Source organism: Dioscorea cayenensis, chromosome 6, assembly GCF_009730915.1.
Source record: "Dioscorea cayenensis subsp. rotundata cultivar TDr96_F1 chromosome 6, TDr96_F1_v2_PseudoChromosome.rev07_lg8_w22 25.fasta, whole genome shotgun sequence".
Classification (NCBI taxonomy): domain Eukaryota; kingdom Viridiplantae; phylum Streptophyta; class Magnoliopsida; order Dioscoreales; family Dioscoreaceae; genus Dioscorea; species Dioscorea cayenensis.
Genome location: NC_052476.1, coordinates 10,672,248 through 10,693,133, shown reverse-complemented (window position 1 = coordinate 10,693,133; position 20,886 = coordinate 10,672,248). Strand labels below are relative to the sequence as shown.

The window sequence follows — 20,886 nt, the reverse complement described above, 5'->3', positions numbered from 1 at the left end:
ACCTATTGCAACAAAGAGATTATCTGTGGACAATTAAAAAGGTGAGAATTAAGAACAACAAGAAAACAAGGAATGAAACACAATCAGACTGAAGGGACACAGTGGTACGTGGATCTTTCGCATCAGAATAGGATCACCCAGGTGCGGGAACCCACCACAAGGTAGCACACATGAACGATGTGCCGGATTCTAAACTAGACTTTGGGCGCATCTCATGAAGGGCATTAATCCTAAGCTACTTGTCACCTCTTTCAAGAGATAACAAGTTAGGCTTGATCAAGGTTACCTCCTACTGTCGGTAGATAAACCCTTCTCAAAACCTGGAATAAAACAGCAATGACCAAGCAATGAGTTCCCTGCAAGAACCCGCCTTCAAAGCAGTTCGTAGATGATTACTAATCGAGGTTCCAAGACCCAGTTATCCTTCAGTTGCGCTCCAGATCTCTAAGATAGCGCAAGGCAATGCTTTGCTTACAATCACAAGCTCGGACACAAACTCTAGAAATCAACTCCAAGAAATCTACCTATTAAGCATAAAAGATCCATACAAAAGTGTCAACACATCATACACAAAACACCTTTGGGTTAATCCCAACTCAAGAAAAGTTCTACTCACACATCATCTTAGTTACAAAGAAAAGATAGAAAGAGAAGAAAGTCTCAGAAAGCAACACAACAAGTCGAGAGACTCCTCATGATGTTCACAAGATTTGATCTTCACTTCAAATTTTCCTCCTTCCTTCTTTCAACCTCTTCCGTGTCTTCAGATCTTCCTTCTTCCCTTTCCAGCCACAAACTTTCCCGAGCCTTTTCCCTTTTAGAGCCCCTTTATGGTCCCTCCTCTTTTATAGCCAAAAGATGGAAGCGATACCGGGCCCGCCATTTTATGGGACCACAGGCATTTCTCATAGCACTAGCTGTGTAGTAGCTCGTGTTTCTTCCCTGCGCCGTGTTTCTCAGCCAATTCCAGCTTCCTACAATGAAAACAACTAGTAAGGAAGTGATTGTACAAGGAGAAAGGGAAAAGTTTGACCATACTAGGAATGCATGAATATCTTTCAGCTAAATGCATGATGTTTATAATGCACTTTATATGCAGCAACAAATTTCAAGCCTCGAATTTTGGTTCTTGCCCTCAAGCATGGTTACACTTTAGACAATAGATCAAGGAAGTTAACAAGAATTCCACGATGACATTATCTCAGCACATGTACACAAGCATAACTTATGAATAGAGTCTCATAAAGGTCATGGAGTAGCCCAAATTTTCTTTGTCCCGGTAGGATAGATCGTGACAACGAAAAGCATCACAAAAGAACTCGATTCACTCATGCCACGCAAATGGTCCCGAAATTTAAGATAGGATATATAGATGCAATGAGTCTTAGAGACTTCATAGAACCCCTTGCACACAATCCATGCTAAGTTGCTTATGAGGATCAATAGGATTTCTTTAAACCATCTCATTGATCCCTCAATTCAATTTTCGTCTCGACTAACACATAGGATGCGATTGATCAATTCGAGTGGGTGCACTACGCGGTTGAGGCACAAGAGCCACCCTTCTACATGCAGTGTTACAATCCCACATAGACGCACTCATGTCTCGATAGCAAATAGCCCATGAAAAACAAGAGGTGGAGTGCCGCACATAGACCCTCTCTCTCTCGGCTTTCGACGAGACTCAAAACATCACCTATATCATTTCCCCCTTTATTTGGAGAACTTTAACTTAGGCAAAAGAGAATGCTAAGGATCACAAAACTCTCAAGAAAGAATCCAATCGCAAAATGTATATACCACAGCCGCAAGATCATAAGCAATAAGATTAGCAAAGTTAGACCTCATGCAATGCAAGCAAGCAAATTCAATCACTATTAGATAAGAAAATCTATTCCATGGCCTTTTTGTGTCACGCCACACAATTCATCATAGGATTTCATGACAAGTGTGAAATCAACTCAAGATAAATATGCAAATGCGAGTGCATGAAGGGATGCATGAAAAAGATGCAATGCAACTACTAAAACTAACTCCCCAAGCCTACTCTGCAAGTGTCACCACGTTAAGAAATTAATTGAAAGTGCAAGCAAAATGGGGAGTAGAGAACCGACCGGACGCTGGAGGAGTGAAAGCGGCTCCTGTGCTCGACCAGCTTTTCATTCAGATCGAATTAGTTTGGTCAGCCGAGCTTTCGCTTTAAGATTGCAGGCGTGACGTGGTTGTTCGCTGTCAAAGAATGGAGCAAGCGCGCTATGATGCGTGGGAGATAGTCCCACCGTGGGAATCACGCGCAGTGGAGCTTGTTCCGCAGAGGGATTTTCAGCATGTTGTGGTGCGTGGGTGTCTGTGCCGTGAAAACAGCTTGTCGCCAAGGTGGACAAAGTGGTCCGCTCAGTGCCTCGGAAGAGATAACGTGGTGTCCTTTGCGAATGAGGTAGTGGACATCGCCTTTCTTTGACGATCATCTTCATAGCAATGCAAAGCTCTCCATTGCCCAACCGAATATTGCACTCGAATACTCAAACGGAGACGTGTCACAATGAAAGTAAAAGGGCAATAGGAGTAATAAGACCACCAAGGACAATGTCTCCCGAGGAAGCCTTTTGCCTACTTTAGCAAATTGATCGAGCCAAGTGGAACCAAGGTCTCAAAGGGGTGTTGTGAGCACTGCCTGTAGAAACATAGAGCTCGATCGCTTTCAACAATGGTCCCTCACACTCACCACGCACCAAACAAAGTGAGGGCCATAATACGACTGAATGATAGCGGAAACATGGATTCCTAAGATCTGTCACTTCAGCAGCTGAGGGTTCATATTTGGGTCTCATTGGTGAGGGTAAAAGCACAAAAGTCATGGCATCAAAGTCTTTAGGTGTCTCCGCGGTCACCACCAGTTGCAAGACCGAAAATGTGGTTAAATTGAGCCAAATTAGCTTAAAACTCCGGTTGAGGAGTCTAAATGTGATTTCACCTTCGCTCACTACCCGGACCATGACAGACATGGACATCAACTGAGCTTTTAAGAACTCTAGGGTGAGGCGTTCATGCATGGGAATCTCATGTTGATAAAATGCGGGTCCACCCTAGGTTGCCTACCATCCAATACATACATCATCAAGGATACCCAAGGTGCGGAGAAGATTGTCATCAACATACCGCGTTGGGATGATTTTCCGCTTAGAAAGAACTCGTGCACTCTGATTCCTTGAAAGCATCCTTGAATATGATGTGTTGAGGGAAGCGCTAAAGCCAGCTCAATGTTGGGGTGGCTCACGGGAGGAGGCTGCGGGACTGGGTCCTCAAAGTCGAGCTGCAGCAGTTCTGGCCCCTGTCTCCTCCGGTCTCCATGATGAAAGTGCTGCCATGCGAACCTGGGTGAGATTGTTAAAAAGGCCGGTGTGAGAATGGGGGTTGGTTAGTGGAGTCAGTAATGGAGTTTTAGGTTGATGGTCTGATCTTTGAGAGAAAAAGTGGGGAGGGGCTGTGCTAAAATATGTGAATGCCGGAGATGGGATGATGAGATGGGATGAGTGGATAGTTGATGGGATGGGAGAGTTACTGAGAGTGTCTCCTGTAGTAGGAAAAAGGCAATGTGGAGTAAAGCCAGGACAAGAAGATCAAATGGGCAAGGCAGTGTTTAGCTGTCTTGAGGCGACCCATAAGGAAAAGTGATGGGGTGGGTGGAAAGTGGGATGGACATTGGGATCTGGGAGCGTAAGACCGGAAATTTGGAGGGAAACTGCTCTCGATTCTCCCAGCAGCTGACGATCCACACACACGGTTCGACGCGACCCTGTGCTGTGTTTCATAGCAAGGTGACCCAAACGAGTCTCGCATTGGTCAGGGTGATCTAGTCTCAGAGTAATTGAACATCAAATGAGTCGAAAAAGAGCTCTGGGGACAACTCCCAACTCGCAGACAGCTTGAACTTAAATCAGCTAATATAATTGAAAAATTTGTAACATAACCGTAAAAATTAAACAAAGACCGACAATCAAAAGGAAAAACAGAGCTCGCTTAAGGTCACGAGCACGACTCCCCTTTTTATTCATTTATTCAATGATGGGAGGAGTTAGAGAGAACATAAGTTCCTCCCTTCTCAATAGGTTCTCCAACAATGTCAACGCTCGCCTTGCCCATTAACCTTGAAAGTGCCTGCTGTTGCAATGCGTGAACCTGCAATAGCGCCTTTATACCGGGAAGCACCTTTGGTCACTGCAAAAGGTCCTCACTCATCTTGATCTTAATTTTCCGAAAAATCTTGAGTCGTGAATTAAAAAGGTGACCAAACTCCCTTCTCAAATTCTCTCATAAAAATCCGCTTGTCATGCCACGCTTTGGTTCTTTTCCTTATACATCTTTGAATTTTCATAGGTACATCCAATCCTTCACTCTTCCGCTCTTGTAATTGAAGCTTCCTCTTATCTCCGGCTATCTTCATATCAAAAATTAAGAGCTTTAATCGCCCAAAATGCCTTGTGTTCCAATTCAACTCGCAAATGACAAGCCTTGCTATAAAATTAAACGAAATGGTGTCATGCCAATTGGGGTCTTGCAGTCGCTCTATATGCCCATAAGGCATCATCAAGTTTCATGACTCAACTCTTTCTTGTTGTTGGAAACCGCTTTCTCAAGTATGTTTTTTTGATCTCCTATTTGAAAATTTCAGCCCGCCCACTTGTTTGAGGGTGGTACGGGTGTGGCGATCTTATGTGTTACCCCATATTTTCTAAGGAGGCTTTCAAATTGTCTTTCTATGAAGTGTGATCCTCCATCACTTATGATGCACTCTAGGAACTCCCGAATCTTGGAAAATTACCCGTTTGAAGAGCTTAATTACAAATCCGCATCGTTTGTTGGGATGGAACACTTTCAACCCATTTGGAAACGTAATCCACATACGCACAAGAATATATCTCGTTGTTGCATGAAGATGGAAACGGCCCCATGTAATCTATTCCCCAAACGCCAAAGATTTCCACTCAAGGATGTAATTGAGAGGCATTTCATGCCTTCTTGAAATGTTTCGCTCTTTGACAACGATCACAAGCAAAGCACAAATCTCCTCGTGTCTTTGAAAAAGTGTAGGCCAATAAAACCCACTGAAGTATTTTTGGTCAGTAGCTTTTTGAAGAGCTACAGGACTCACCATAAGATGAAGAGTGACAATGGAACAAGACTTTTTTTCTCGCTTCATCTTCGTGGATACACCTTTTGAAGTATTCCATCGCAGACATCGCTTATAAAGAAATGGTTCATCCCAAAAATAGTATCTCAAGTCCGAAAAGAACTTTTTCTTCCTCATTGAATTTCAAGTCCGGTGGCGTACTCCACAAACTAGGTAGTTCACAAAAACTCGCATACCATGGAGTGTCAATCATGGAGATCCTCAAAGAATCGCTCATCGAGAAATGCATCGACATAGCCAGCCATTCTTCCATTCTTTTTCCACAACTTGATGCAATCTTTGAGAGGTGGTCGGCTACCACATTTTTCTCGCAGACCTTTCTTATCACTTAATCTCAAGATCGAATTCTCAAGGAGGAGAATCCACCTAATTAGCCTTGGCTTTTGCATCCTTTTTGCTTAGGAGATATTTGATCGCAGATGATCTGTGTATACTATCACTTTGGAGCCAACGAGGTAGACCCTCGAATTTGTCAAAAGCAAACACAACCGCGTGAGTTCTTTTTCTCTCGTGGCATAGTCGACTTGGCTTCATCTAACGCTTTGCTTGCATAGTAGATTGCATTCAATCTCTTTTCCTTCCGGGCTGGCCAAGCACGCCTCCATACAGAGTCGCCGCGGCCGTATTACATGATTTCAAAGGGCAACTCCCAATCGTGTGGTCAATTATTGCGCGGTGGTTAATGCCTTTTTCAACTCGCAGTAACGCATTCAAATACATGATTAAAAATCAAAAAGGAACATCATTAGCTAACAAATTAGTTAAGGGTTTTGCAATTTTGGAGAAATCCTTTATAAAAGCTACCGAGAACTCCCGCATGTCCTAGAAACTACGGATCGCTTTTAACTGCTGTAGGTGGTCGCATCCTCTCTATGACTTCCACCTTCGCTTTGTCTACTTCAATGCCACATGCTCGACACCACATGTCCCAAAGACGATACCGTCCCCTGCACTCATGAAATGGCACTTCTCCCGCTTAAGGATGAGGTTCACTCTTTGGCACCCGAGATAGCACCTTAGACAAGTTAGCTAAACATTCATCAAAGGTTGTCAGCCATACACCGAAAAAGTCATCCATAAAAATCTCCATGATGTTTTCTAATAAAAATCGATTGTCATCATGCAACGCTGAAAGGTGGCGGAGCATTACAAAGACCAAATGGCATCCTCCTATAGGCAAAAGTGCCGTAAGGGCAAGTGAATGTGGTCTTGTGTTGGTCACTAGGATGGATAGGAATTTGGTAAAAACCGAAAATCCATCTAAGTAACAAAAATGAGAGTGTTTAGCTAACCTTTCTAGCATTTGATCTATAAAAAGGGAGTGGGTAGTGGTCTTTCCTTGTTGCTTTGTTCAATTTCCTATAATCTATGCACATCCTCCAACCCGTGATAGATTCTAGCTTGGGATTAATTCATCATTTTTCATTTTTTTCAAAATCAAATATGCCTCCTTTTTGGGAACCACTTGCATTAGGGCTCGACCCACTCACTATCGGAAATTGGGTAAATCACACCGCATCAAGCAATTTAAGCACCTCTTTCCTAACAACTTCCTTCATATTGGGGTTTAGTCTTCTTTGGTGCTCAATAGAAGGTTTAAAAATCAGGTTCAAGTAGAATTCGCGGCATGCAAATTGATGGTTGTATTCCCTTTTAAGTCATCTATTGTGTATCCTATGGCTTTTTGGTGCAATTTAAGCTCATTGAGAAGTTTTTTTCAGATTCACTGCTTAGGGTCAAGATTAATAATCACGTGGATATGTGGAATTAGATCCAAGAAATTCATCACCGAGAGTGGATGGGAGAGGTTTTAGTCTCTACCTTGGGAGCTTTACGCCTACTGGTTGTGTAATCGTGGAAAACCGGGTTCCAAAATTTTCAGCTATGAGTCAGTCGGTGTTGCAGTAAATTTTCTAGATCGCAAAGCACCGTGCATATTTCTCATTCTCACCATCTTCATTATCTTTCTGCCATCTTGTACCAAACACAACTCGGACAGTGGTCTTTGGAAATGTGTTTTTGGCAACTCTTCTTTGATAGCTTGTTCAAGCAGATCAACCCTACAACATGAACTTTCAACAAAAAGAGTGTTTAACTGTAGTTAGCCAAATCAAATTCTACTTTTTCTTTCACCAATGCTTAAAGAAAGCTTGCCATTTTTAACATCAATAAGTGCCCCTGCAGTTGCCAAGAAGGGTCTCCCCATAATGATTGGAATTTGAGTGTCTTCCTCCATTTCTAACACCACAAAGTCACGGGTACAAAGAACTCACTCAATCTTTGATTGGGATGTCTTCAAGAATACCTATTGATGTTTGACTTTGATCGATCCGCGAGTTGCAAGGGAAAATTGTTGTCGGCTTTAACTCTCCCATGTCTAGTTTCTGCATACCGACAAAGGCATCAAGCTTACACTCTGCACCCTAGATCACATAGAGCTTTCAAAGCTTGTCGCCCCAATTTCACATGGAATCGAGAAGCGCTCGGGTCCTTCAGCTTTTGGAGGCAATTTGTTTTGGATTAATGCACCGCACTCCTCCGCTAATGCCACTCGCTTCATACTCCTCTAATCTTCTTTTCTTAGACAAAATATCCTTCAAAAACTTCGCATATGATGGCATTTGTTGCAAAGCTTCTGTGAAAGGAACGTTGATGTATAACTTCAAGAACTTCTAAAAACTTTCCAAATTGCTTGTCCAACTTGGCCTTGGCTAACCTTTGTGGAAAATGGCACTCGGTGGCACGTAAGGTTTTGGAGGTATATACCCTCGTGTTTCATCAACTTTTTCTCAAGATCTCCATCGCATGTGTTCACCGCTTGTCGTTGTGTATCATTTCTTCACCTGGATTCACCCTCAATGTTTTCATTTTCAGCTTGTTTTCGACTTGGGATCTTCCAATTGTTTTCCACTCCTTAGAGTTATAGCTTTGCAATGCTCACTTGATTAATCTCGGTTTTCCTCGAAACATCCCCTGGGGGTCTGGATGAAGAGCCAGCTTGTTGGGCAATCTGATTTTCCAAAGATTTTTGTTGCGGTAGCCAAGGAATCAACCTCAGAAGTAAGTCGAATTGCTTCATTCATGACTTGACCTTTGTTGCTTAAACTCTTCATTTTGCTTGGCTTGTGTTACAACAAAAATTTTCTAGCAAAGCCTCCAAATTTGATTTCCCGCAGTGCTGTGGATTGGAAATTCTCCACTGAACTCGGTGGCCGCCTAGGGACATTAGAGTCGTGGTTTTGATCAAAGTGAGGTTGATTGCTCTTGTAGGAAAGATTAGGATGATTTCAGCCAACCGTGGTTAGTAGGTGTTGGAGAATGGATCATCTGACGGGTCTCTGATCGAAATTGAGATAGTTCATTTGTTCCACCGATGGTTCAAGAGGGGATGCATCACTGATACTATACTAGATGTCTTGTGGAACCACAGATTTCACATGTAGCATCATGCACTTGGAGCATTCAGCTTTGTCAAATTTTTGAGTTAAAGCATCCACCTTGGTCAGCAATTAAGTTTAAGGTCTCCACCCTCATGTCTTCCTCGCAGTTTTGAGTGGTGTTCTTTCACTTGCCCATTGGCAATGGTTGAGAGCCATGTCTTCAATTAAAATTATAGGCATCATCCACTTTTTGTTCATCAAAGCTCCTCCCGATGCAAAAGATCAACTCGAAATGCTAGAGTTATAGTTTAATCCATCGAGAATGTTCTGCACAACCAGCCATTTCTCCAAGCCATGGTGTGGGTATAGTCTCATAAGTTCCTTTGAATCTATCCCAAGCTTCATACAGTTGATTCACCATCCTTTTGATAAAAACCAAGGATTTGGTTCCGCGAATCGAGCATGCTTTTGCTTTAAGGGAAATACTTAGAAAGAAAAACTTGGAGCAATTGATCCCATGTTTTGATAGAGCCTTCGTAGTGAATGTAACCAAGCCTCGAGCCTTGTCCCGTAAAGAGAATGGAAAAGTCTCGAGTCTAATCGCATTCTCGGGACTCCATCGAGCTATAACAGGTCGCAAAGATTCGAGAAAAAAGCAGAGATGGAGGTGTGGATCTTCTATCGAACCTCCAAACCGATTCTCCTGAATTAATGACATGAGTGCCGGGTCGTACATCGAAAAATTGTTTGCTTCAACCGGTGGTATTGCAATGTCTGGAATGCAATCCTTGAGCACTCGGGGTCTGCAAATTCCTTCAAAGTTTTACTATTATCCTCCATGTTTGATGCTTGTGAGGACTCTTTAAGCTTAGCTTCTTTTGATATTGAAGTCGAAAATCCTCCTCAAAATTCTTGATCCGGTTCTAACAGACTTCTAAGACTTCTATTTCTTTGCATAGAATGAGAATTAACCCGCAAAGAAACAAAAACAAGTTAAGTGAATTGACTAATTGGGAAAAACAGTAGAATAAAAATGCCTAGTCTAACCAGGTTGCACTCAATTAATATCACACTATAGTCCCCGCAACGGCGCTAAGAACTTGTTGCACAACCGCAGTTTACCATCGGTTTTGCCAAGTAGTAAATAAGCATCGATCCCACGAGGACCAAGTGTAATTACCAACCCTATTGCAACAAGAGATTATCTAGACAATTAAAAAGGTGAGAATTAAGAACAACAAGAAACAAGGAATGAAACACAATCGTAGTCAAGGGACACAGTATGTGGATCTTTCTTCGATTAAAAGTAGACTTAGGTTGGGAACTCACCACAAGGTATAACATGAATGATGTGTCGGATCTAAACTAGATTTGGGGCGCATCTCTCAAGGGCATTAATCCTAAGCTACTTGTCACCTCTTCAAGAGATAACAAGTTAGGCTTGATCAAGGTTACCTCCTACTTTCGTGGTAGATAAACCCTTCTCAAAACCCCTGAATAAAAACAAATGATTAAGCTAATGAGTCCTCAAGAACTGCCTTTCAGCAGGTTCAGGATGATTAATGAGGTTCCAAGACCCTAGGGTTATCCTTTCAGCTAACCTAGATCTCTAAGATAGCAAGTAATGCTTTTACAATCACAAGCTTTGACACAAATCGTAAAATCAACTCAAGAAATCTACCATTAAGCATAAAAGATCCATACAAAAGTGTCAACACATCATACACAAAACACCTTGGGTTAATCCCAAACCTAAGAAAAGTTCTACTCACACATCATCTTAGTTACAAAGAAAAAGATAGAAAGAGAAGAAAGTCTGCAGAAAGCAACACAACAAGCTGAGAGAACTCCCTATGATGTCTACAAGATTTGATCTTCAATTTCCAGCTCTCCTTCCTTCTTCAACCCTCTCCAGGTCTTCAGATCTTCCTTCTTCCCTTTCCACCGCCACCCCTTTTCCCGATCTTTCCCTTTTAGAGCCCCTTTATGGTCCTCTTTATAGCCAAAAGATAAAGGTCGGGCCCCAGGGCTACTTTATGGACCACTGTGTACTTTCTCAGCACTCACTGTAGGTCGTGTTTCTTCCCGGGCCTCCGTGTTTCTCACCCAATTCCAGCTTCCTACAATGAAAACAACTAGAAGAAGTAGATTGTACAAGGAGAAAGGGAAATGACCATAAAAACTAGGAAAAATGCATGAATACTAGCTAAATGCATGATGTTTATAATGCAATTTATATGTGCAACACTCAGGTCCCATTTTGGAAACAAGACAAAAGCAAAGCATAATAGAGAATAACAACAAGGCATAAAAAATGAAGATAAGAGGCTAATAAAGTAATAAACTATTGAACATGTCTATTATTTGAACTATAGAAAACGACGTTTTGATTTTCCATTATTGTTTCCAAACTTTGCAAAAAGATAGCAAAGTCATTATCACCAACAAAAATAAATCAATAATATGATGACATCTAGAGAGAGAGAGAGAGAGAGAGAGAGAGAGAGAGAGAGAAGGAGGGAGGGAGGGACGGACGGACGGGCCTAGTCCTTTGTTTGTTTCTTGGCAACAGTAATATCTAGGGCAAGAAAGCACCTAATTCTTCTTCTCCTTAATGACAATTTAAATAGAAAAGAGCTTATTCAGTCACACAGGGATTTAGAGAAGTTAGGACAAGAGCAATTGTGAGATATTAAAAGAAGACATGGTAAAAAGAGTTCTATAGGGAGAATAAAACTGTCATTTTAATTCCGAGGATTGTGATTTTGCCCAAACTTCACCCCAATGACATTCGCTCTTCTAGAGAGGTTGATTGCCAACACATACCGCTGCCATTCCTATTCATGCACATCCAAACAAGGGTGTCTCATCAATAGAGGTGTGATTCCTACTCCATCATGAGAACTAAACACCACCTATATATATATATATATACACACAGAGTTCTATTTTTCATGTGGAATTTTTTGTAGAGTGTTATTTAGAGTCGTGTGTATATGAGTGTTGTGTATTTGTTAACTCATTTATCACATTGGTGAGTGTATCATCAATGGCGGAGAATGAAGTTATTAGTTAAATATTGTAAGTGATACTCATTATTCTGAGTGAATATGTTTTACCTCTTTTCGATCATTTTTTTTAATTATGCTTCTCATCTTGCTCAATTAATAAGTACACACACACACACACACACACACACATATATATATATATATATATATATATATATATATATGAGGATGAGTAATATAAGGACATCCCTAGATTTCAAATCTAGGGATATTCACAATAGCCGTCGGATGGTAATCCGATGGCTACGATCATCATGAATAGTATCAAAACAAGTTCTATAGTGTCACACAGTATTTGTGAACAGTAAATGATGTATAGTACCTACATAAACAAACAACCATTGAATAATGATCCAACGACTGTGATTAAAAGTCCCCAGAAAACTTCAATTTAAATCAATTGGTTACTCAACTTTAATTTTGTTTCATCAGGAAATAACCCTAAATATTCTGGGCTATTTGTGATGATGTGAAGATGAAAATTCTGTGTCAGCACATAATTTCCATGTCATCTACCCATTTGACAATGCCATATCACTTAATTTTGCATGAAATCTGCATAACTCCATGTCACATAAATAACTCCACGTTAGCCCCATCCTCTTAGGATGGTCACAATTGACTTCTTCATTCGTGTGATTAGAGAGAGAGAGAGAGAGAGAGAGAGAGAGAGAGACAGAGAGAGAGAGGGATGGGATCAAGCTTGCTTTCTCCATTTCAGCGAAGAAGAGATCGAGGCCAAGTGCAGAGGATGAAGACAAGGCCGTCGGCGAGCTAGAAAGAGTAGTTAAATTAGCACTTGCCGGTGAGCTAGAAATGCCGTTGTGTGTGTGTGTGCTGCTGTGATTCCATTTTTTCTTTTCAACTGCATTCTCCTTTGAATGAATTGTATTTGAATGATTTGTTATTTCAACTATATTCCCTTTTCAATTTTATTGAGTGTTTTAGGTTGCATTTTAATGAATTGTTTAATTTTCAGTTCCAAATAAAAAATATTTATCTTGAACAAATGAAACATTTAAGTGAATCTTGCAGCTGCAAATCCTCACCAATAAAGTTGCACACATTTAAGTTGAATATGCATAATTTAAAAAGGATTCAACTATTAAAATTACAGAATATGTATCAACGATGAAATTGGAGAATGAACTTTAGTATAAATCTGTAGAAACAATGAAAGCATTCTATTAAACTGAATCATGCTAGCATTCTATCAAAAAGAAAGTATTCTATTATTGACATACTTTTAAATGTACAAAGTGTTGCATTAATTATAGCTTTACAGAAAACTCCAAAGCAAAAAAATTGTGCAAAGTACATTACTTCATTTTTTATGTTGTTAAAAGAAAAAAAAGAATACTAAGAAATTCTTCAACAATAGTTTAAGAAAATAGAGAACTCAATGCATGTTGACTATGTTTGAGACAATGTTTGAGACTTTCAATACATTTGCTGGCTACGTCGATCTCTCCTTTGTTGGATTGAAGAATCCACACATGATTGCTACCCTTTTCTTCCTCTATCTCTTGATCCGAGAATGAAGATGGTGTTGATGATGACCTTTCGAAGAAGGGGCTTTTGAGACACTTGGATGGGCTTCTTTGACATGTGGAGTTATGCCAGTGATGTGTAGTTATGCAAATGACATGGCAAAAGTAAGTGACATGGTATTGCCAGCTGCGTGGACAATGTGGCAATTATGTGTTCACAAAAAATTTCCAACCTCCACTTTATCACAAATTGGCCGGAAATCTACTGGATGAGTTTTTGGAGAAATAATGTCACGCCCCGTCTTGTGGGTCCCACTCATGACATACCGCCACGATAACCCAAGGGAGGTCCAACACTAACTCACCCCTAGATCACCGTAAGGCTAACCTGTTTCCTGTACAAAACCACTATAACAATTATAAACATTCTAGCAATCCAATATACCCAAATGCTCCTACACAACCCATCACTTTAATTTAAATCATGACAACAACCATTCACTTAGAGAGTATACATCTCATACACAACATAAAGCTAACCAACATATATAAAAGTATCAAAGAAGAAAGATACATATTAATATTAGGGTTGGTAATATCCTAGTGGATCCATCAACTACATGCCAAAAATATATAAGCTTCATACACGACTTAAGAAAAATACAACTACTCCGCCAAGCACTTCACGCTTCTATCCCTGCACTGCAGGTCACACCGGGGAGGGAAAAATAAAGAGGGGATGAGTAACTAAGTTACTCAGATGAGTGGCTAAACATGGAGCTATATCCCATACATAATATATTAAAAGTAAAAAGGTAAAAAATATTTCAATATACTTTGATCGTCAAGTATAAATTAAGATATAAAAATTTACAACAATGAAATGCTCGATAAAAACTATTTTTAAATCATCACAAAAATCCATATGAGTAAGAAATCCAAGTTTATACTTTGGCTTAGTAACTCATAATTCAAAAATGTATAAATCATCGATGAAAATAAACAAGTATATTTTTAAATAGCCTCGAAAACCCTCCCTCGCTAACTGCGGGTCACGGGTTAGGGTCAGAGCCACCAAGATGCACATATCTTGGCGTTGGTCACTGGGAAGTTCGTGTGGTGACTCGAACAACCCAACTATATCCAAGTCGTGGCTCAGCGCTCCCACCGAAATGGCATAACCGGTTTGACAAGATTCCATGCCACCTCTATACAGGTCGGCCCATGGAAACCATCCACACTCTTACCGCAGCAAGCATCGCCACCATCAAAACCACCCCTCGTCAAGAACATGAAGGCCGTGAGCCCACCATTTCCATGGATATGTTCAAGACCCCACGGGTGTTTGCATAGCAAAATCCCAAGATTTATAGCAACATAAAAAAAGTGTCCTTATTCAGGACTATATTTACAATTCATGAACAAGAGTCATCAATACGGATAAATATCATTCTGGCCCTTAGGCTTAATATACATACCAAAAAGGAAAGCAAAAAGTCTAACCATAAGATCACAAATATTCACAAATAATAGTCTCATCCCAAGAGTGAATGACTTGTTCAAAAATAATTCCAATAAACCAATTTCATCAAGAATATCATACAAAAACCTTCTTTTGAAAAATATAGTTCAAATGTATCATCATCACAATGAAATCATTTTGGTTCGCATAAGCTTTTTATGAACATCCCAACAAGAACATCAAGTCCCGTGAAAACACAAAAACTTGAAATCATATATTATAAAAATATAGGGTTTTCTAGATCACAAATAATATATTGAATCTTTCCAATAATCATGGAAAAAAAGCCAAAGTATAGTTCATCATAATTTCCAAAAATCACACTCGAAAAATATTTCAAGAGTTTTATTGGCAACAAGGAGTTTATCCTTCAGAAATAAGCAAATTTAGTATTATAAGCATGCATGATTTATAGTCCATAATTTAGTAAATCCCACTCACAAACTTGGCGAGCTAACACCCTCCAAGGTTACTTGTCTATAATCTCTTTTCCTTTGCTTGAAGCTTCTCCTCCTAGAAGCCGTTAAACAACCAACAAAAAAGCAAGATTCAACAACAATTCTACAACCAATTAAAAAAAGAAGGAAAAATGTGCTTAAAAATAGGAGTAAATTGCTTCTATAGTTTTCTAAGCACTCTAATAAGAAGATATAACAAGAATGAAACCTTTAAAAATCCTCAAAAATCAACAAAAAAAGAACAAAAAGGACTTTAACTTTGTTCGGTGCTACAGTAACCCGAACCTAGAAGTTGAAAGATCTCTCTCATTCTCATTGAATCTTTGATTTTACAACTCTAAAATGATTCTAAACTTTGAATCCATGGAAAATACAAGATTTTTACACCATATAATGAAAAATAAACTCACAAGGAAAGAGAGGAGAAAAAGATGAAGAAGAAAGAAAGAATCAAACTCACCGATTCCTCTCTAAACCCTAATCGAACTCTTCTTGATGGAAGGAGATGAAATCTCCACTTCTTCCTTTGTTTTTGGGGATCAAAATGAGTGTTTTGAAGATAAGGAATGAAGGAAATGGGAGGAGGATGAAGAAGAAGAGAAAAAAAGATCTCAAGAAGGCTCTAGAATCTCCAAGAAACCATATATATATGCCATGGCTCACGGGCTGCCTTGCGGGCGCAAGGGAGGCCGTGAGACCATTTTCTGAAACCCTCACGGGCTCCATGCGCCCGCATGGAGGCCGTGAGGCTCACAGCCCAGCCCAAAAACAGCCCAAAAATTGAGTATTTTTCCTGAAATCCTCACGGGCTTCCATGCGCCCGCATGGAGGCCGTGAGGCTTTCAGGTGAGCTCTTTTTAAGTGTTCTCCTCCACCTTAACCTCCCAAAAACCTTAACTAAGGTCCTAACACAAAAGAACACTCAAAATACTTAAACAACAAGTTAAACTCAAGAGGCAAAACATAAGCAAAGTAAAGAAAAGTCAGACTCCCACAAATAAAATTGAAGTTGGGTAACCACTTTGATTCAAATTGAAATTTTGACCCTAAAATGGAAAAAAAACCATAGTTTGGTAATCACCTAAAAAATTTATTGGTTAACTTTACCATTAGTGTCTTTGTCCTCAAAATACATCAAACCAAATTTTATAAATCACTCTAACAAAACATAAATTTTTATAATCCAATATTGTTGATATATTCAATCAAACATTAGATTTGACTATCTTGTATTTTCAAATTTAAGATTTGCAAATACATTGTAATTGCAAATTCACTATAGGACTGTTTGGTTAGCAATAAGTAGATGTAAGTAGGTGTGATGTAAAAAGTTTTACATGTAAAACTTGCTTTTTGATTTTTGGTTTTATGTAAAAGTAACTTTTACTGGTAAAAAGTTTTACACTGACCCCATTTTACGGTATTTTAACTCACAACAACTTTTGTTATGAGTTGAAATAATGTAAAAAATTGTTTATAGTAACCTCACCACACCCCAACTTCAAAAGCAAACAACCACCTCCTTCAGATCTCACCATTAGGCGACACCCTCCACCATGGACGACGCTCTCCATCACCGGTGACGACTTCCTAATCCCCCTTTCCCCTTTCCTCCATTCCTTGTGACCTCGCGCTCGGAGAAGCTTTGGATCACTGTGAGTTCTCTTTCACACAGGTATTCTTCTTCTTCTCCTCCTTTGAATTCAATCTCCAATGGTGTTGTTTGTGTGCGATTATCGTAGATCTAGGGGTTTTTTGGTTGGAGTAGGTTGTCGCCCATGGCTTCCAAGCTGATCCTTAAGGAGCTTAAAGATCTGCAGAAGGACCCTCCCACTTCGTCTCTCCTTTGTTGATGCTTTTTTTTTTTAGAATTATCAATTTGCATGTTATTGTTGATATAGATCAGATCCTTGAGTTTTTGTTGCTTGGGCTTTGTTTTTGGAATTTTTTGGATTTGAATCTATGGTGCTTTGCGTATCTCAGGATTTTATACGAATTTTGAAGAATTCTAGAGGTCTGGGAGGTAGATAGATGGTGATTTGTAGAAATTGCTTGTTGGCGTGATATTCTATTTGATGAGATTGTGAAGTGTATGCTTGCTTAGTTGGGTTGTTTTGTATGTGTGATCATTTTCATTAGATGGCGAGGTTAAACTTGAGTCTATTCATGGATCAGAATCAACAAAGGATGATGGCAAACAGAGAAGATAAAGGAGGGACTATTCATAGAGGATGAGCCATACGTAGAAGAAAAAGTAGGGAATGATATAAAAATAATTTTATTAATTTAATTTAATAAATTTTTTTTATTAAATATAACAATATATAATATTTTTTAAAAATAGGGGGTTTTGTTGTAACCACGGATTTGGAGTTACTAAATCCGATCCCTGGATAACAATCTTCTATATAAAAAAAATTATTATTAATATATTTTGATTATTTTAAATAATTATTTTGAATTTTTTTAAAATATATTACATAATAATTTTATTAATAATATTTTAATAGTCTTATATTTTGATTTAAATAGGTTGCAATGTAATTTTATGTTAAAAAAATATTATTTGTTAATTAATTTAATGTTAATATTTTTAAAAATAAATATTAAATATTTTTACATTAAATAAATAATGTATTTAATTTAATAAATTATTTTAGCTTAAATTAATTTGTATGATAAGTATTAAATAATTAGTAATAAAAACTAATAGAGGTAACCTCACATACCACTTACATGGTGACCATACCTCTTATACTACATCAAACCAAACACATAAAAAATAAATACAACATTTTCACTCATATTAAATCAAACAATAATGATGTAAGTTGAAATACAACATTTTCACTTACACAATAAGTCTACTTATATGTAATTTGACTTATTACCAACCAAACATCGTTTATATTTTTAATTATATCCAACCAAACATCACATAAGTTGCAAAATTAGAAAATGATAAATCTGGCTAGTCAAAGATTACCAGTGGAAGTGATGGTGATAGTCATCAGACTTATATAAATAGTAGTTGAAGAAAGGAGGTGAAAAGTGTCAAAAGTGCTAAGAATGGCCCATCAGAGATAATTAAAACTATTTTAAAGAAAAAAACATATGCACATTAAAAAAATCTTAGTATCTATTTATTCAAAAGCCAAAAGGACAATGAAAGAATTAACATAGATTGTGCATTTAGGGGGCGTTCATTTCAGGGAAAGTGGGGGGAAGTGAGTGGAAGTGGTCTGACTTCCTCCACTTCTGGTGTTCATTTGTGCTGAAGTGGGGGAAATGGCACTTCCCCCCCACTTCCAACTAAAGTGGATTTTGAACTAAGCCCATTTCAGTATTTTTTTTACTGAAGTGGGGGGAAGTGAGTCAATTTATAAAAAACTAACTTCTTTTCATTTCTAAAGTCTTTATGAACTCATAGAATTTCATCCAACACCTAAATCCTTCAGTTCTATTTTCACTTTCTGACAAATGAACATAAAAATCCTGGAAGTGATATCACTTCTCCCACTTCAGAGAAGTGGCACTTCCCTCACTTCGTGACTTCCCCTCACTTACAGTGAAATGAATACCCCCTTACATGTTCACATACATAGACATTAACAATTTATAAATATTTCAAAGATTCAGCTATTAAAAGTACAAATTACAAGTTACATACTGTGGGCTCCTTTCTTTCCATCCGGCCTTTGATTAGGATTGACCGGATAAAAATCATGGATCACAAATCGAATTTTAATATTTTGCAGACTTCAAGGGATTGTGGGTTCATGACTTCCATTAGGGGCAAGCCCCTAGTGTTAATTACCCTGGACAAGAAACAGATTCTGACACATAAATTTTATTCATGAATTCATAGACTTCATTGAAAGTACAAGAAGTTTGGAATTTAATCATCTTGACGCAACAATAATTGTAGCCTTTTATCTCCTTCCGACTATTTCGCCGAAAATCACGCTTTGACTTTTGTTGACTTTTGGTCTTCGTCAACGGTCGAAGTATGCATCTTGAACATGACTTAAAAAACTGGTGAAGTTGTGTCTTGGATATTTGAATTTCCATCTTGGACTTGATTTGGAACTTGATTTGATTCTTCATAAGCTTCGGCCTTCAGGCTTGTGAAACTTTTTGCTACTAGTGAACTCTCCAACGCTTTATCCTTGAGGTTGTTGAGCTCATTTGTTGACTTGTTTGAAATTTAAATCTTTGATTTTGCATCTTAGATTTAATTTGGATTTCAAGCTGTGAATTCCCTATGTCGATGAATCACAAACTTGGTTTGACCTTCCATAAGCTTCGGCTGTCATGCTTGTGAAGCTTTTTTTGCAACTTGTGAACTCTTGAACACTTTAATTTTGAGGTTGTTGAGCTCATTTGTTGGCTTGTTTGAAATTTGTGCCTTGGACTTTGAACTTGCATCTTGAATTTGATTTGGAACTTGATTTGATTTTTTTATAAGTTTCGGCTTTCATGCTTGTGAAGCTTTTTGCAACTTGTGAACTCTTCAACACTTTAACTTTGCTGTTGTTGAGCTCATTTGTTGATTTGTTTGAAACTTGGATATTTGAACTTTTTAGTTTGCATTTGAATTTGATTTCGAACTTGATTTGATTTTTTTTATAAGCTTCGGCCTTCAGGCTTGTGAGGCTTTTTTACGACTTGTGAACTCTTCAACACTTTAACTCTGAGGTTATTGAGCTCATTTATCTTGGATGTTTTGAGTTTGTCTTGAATTTGATCTGGACTTTAAGTTATAGATTCTCTGCATTGAGGAATCACAAATATGGTTTGGCTTTTCATGAATTTCGGCTTTTATGCTTGTGAAGCTTTTTACAACTTGTGAACTCTTCAACTCTTCATCCTTGAGGGTTGTTGGGTTCATTTGTTGAATTTCGATTCTTTGATTTGATTTTGGAACTTGATTTGACTTTTTCATAAGCTTTCGACCTTTCGAGGCTTGTGAAACTTTTTACAACTTATGAACTCTTCAACACTGTAATCTTGAGGTTGTTGAGCTTATCTCATTGATTCATCATTTTTTTCAATGCCTTGATTTTTGATTTGATTTTTTTCCTTTCTGTTTTAGAATGCTTGGCTTTTGAAGATCTTGAAATTTTTTCATCACTCTTAAGAGAGTCAATGGCCTCAAACAGGGTCCATGAGCTCAAAAAGAGTTTTTATGGGTTTTTGGAATTTTTTCACCACTCCTAAGTGAGTCAATGGCCTCAAATAGGGTCCATGAGCTCAAAGAGAGTTTTATAGTTTTTTTTTTAGAATTTTTCATCACTCCTAAGAGGGGCAATGAGCTCAAATAGGGCCTATGAGCTCAAAAAGAGTTTTATGGGTTTTGGAATTTTTCATCACTCGAAAGATAGTCAATGGCCTCAAACAAGGTCCATGAGCTCAAAGAGAGTTTTATGGGTTTTGGAATTTTTCGTCACTCGAAAGAGAAGTCGATGGTACTCAAATAGGGTTCATGAGCTCAAAGAGAGTTTTTAAGGGGTTTTTGGAGTTTTTCATCACTCCCTAAGAGAGTTAATGGCCTCAAACAGGGGTTCATGAGCTCAAAAGAGATTTGTCATCACTCAAAGAGAGTCAATGGCCACAAACCCGGGTCCATGAGACTCAAAGAGAGTTTTTAAAAAGGATCTTCAATAGCCCATCCGCTTCCGTGACTGTTAAGAGGCAATGAAGAGACCCTCCAAAAGAGAGCATTCGACATGCATTAGACATCACGGTAAGCTTAAGGGGGTCTTTAAGAGTCT

At 38.6% G+C, this 20,886-nt stretch overlaps 1 non-coding gene across 1 annotated transcript; it reads left to right on the top strand.

Annotated features, from left to right (window-relative positions):
• The first annotated feature begins 8,920 nt into the window (after positions 1–8,920).
• Positions 8,921–9,028, top strand: LOC120264097. The gene has a single exon (XR_005537275.1). It is a non-coding gene; the product is annotated as a small nucleolar RNA R71 (small nucleolar RNA).
• The last annotated feature ends 11,858 nt before the right edge of the window (positions 9,029–20,886 follow it).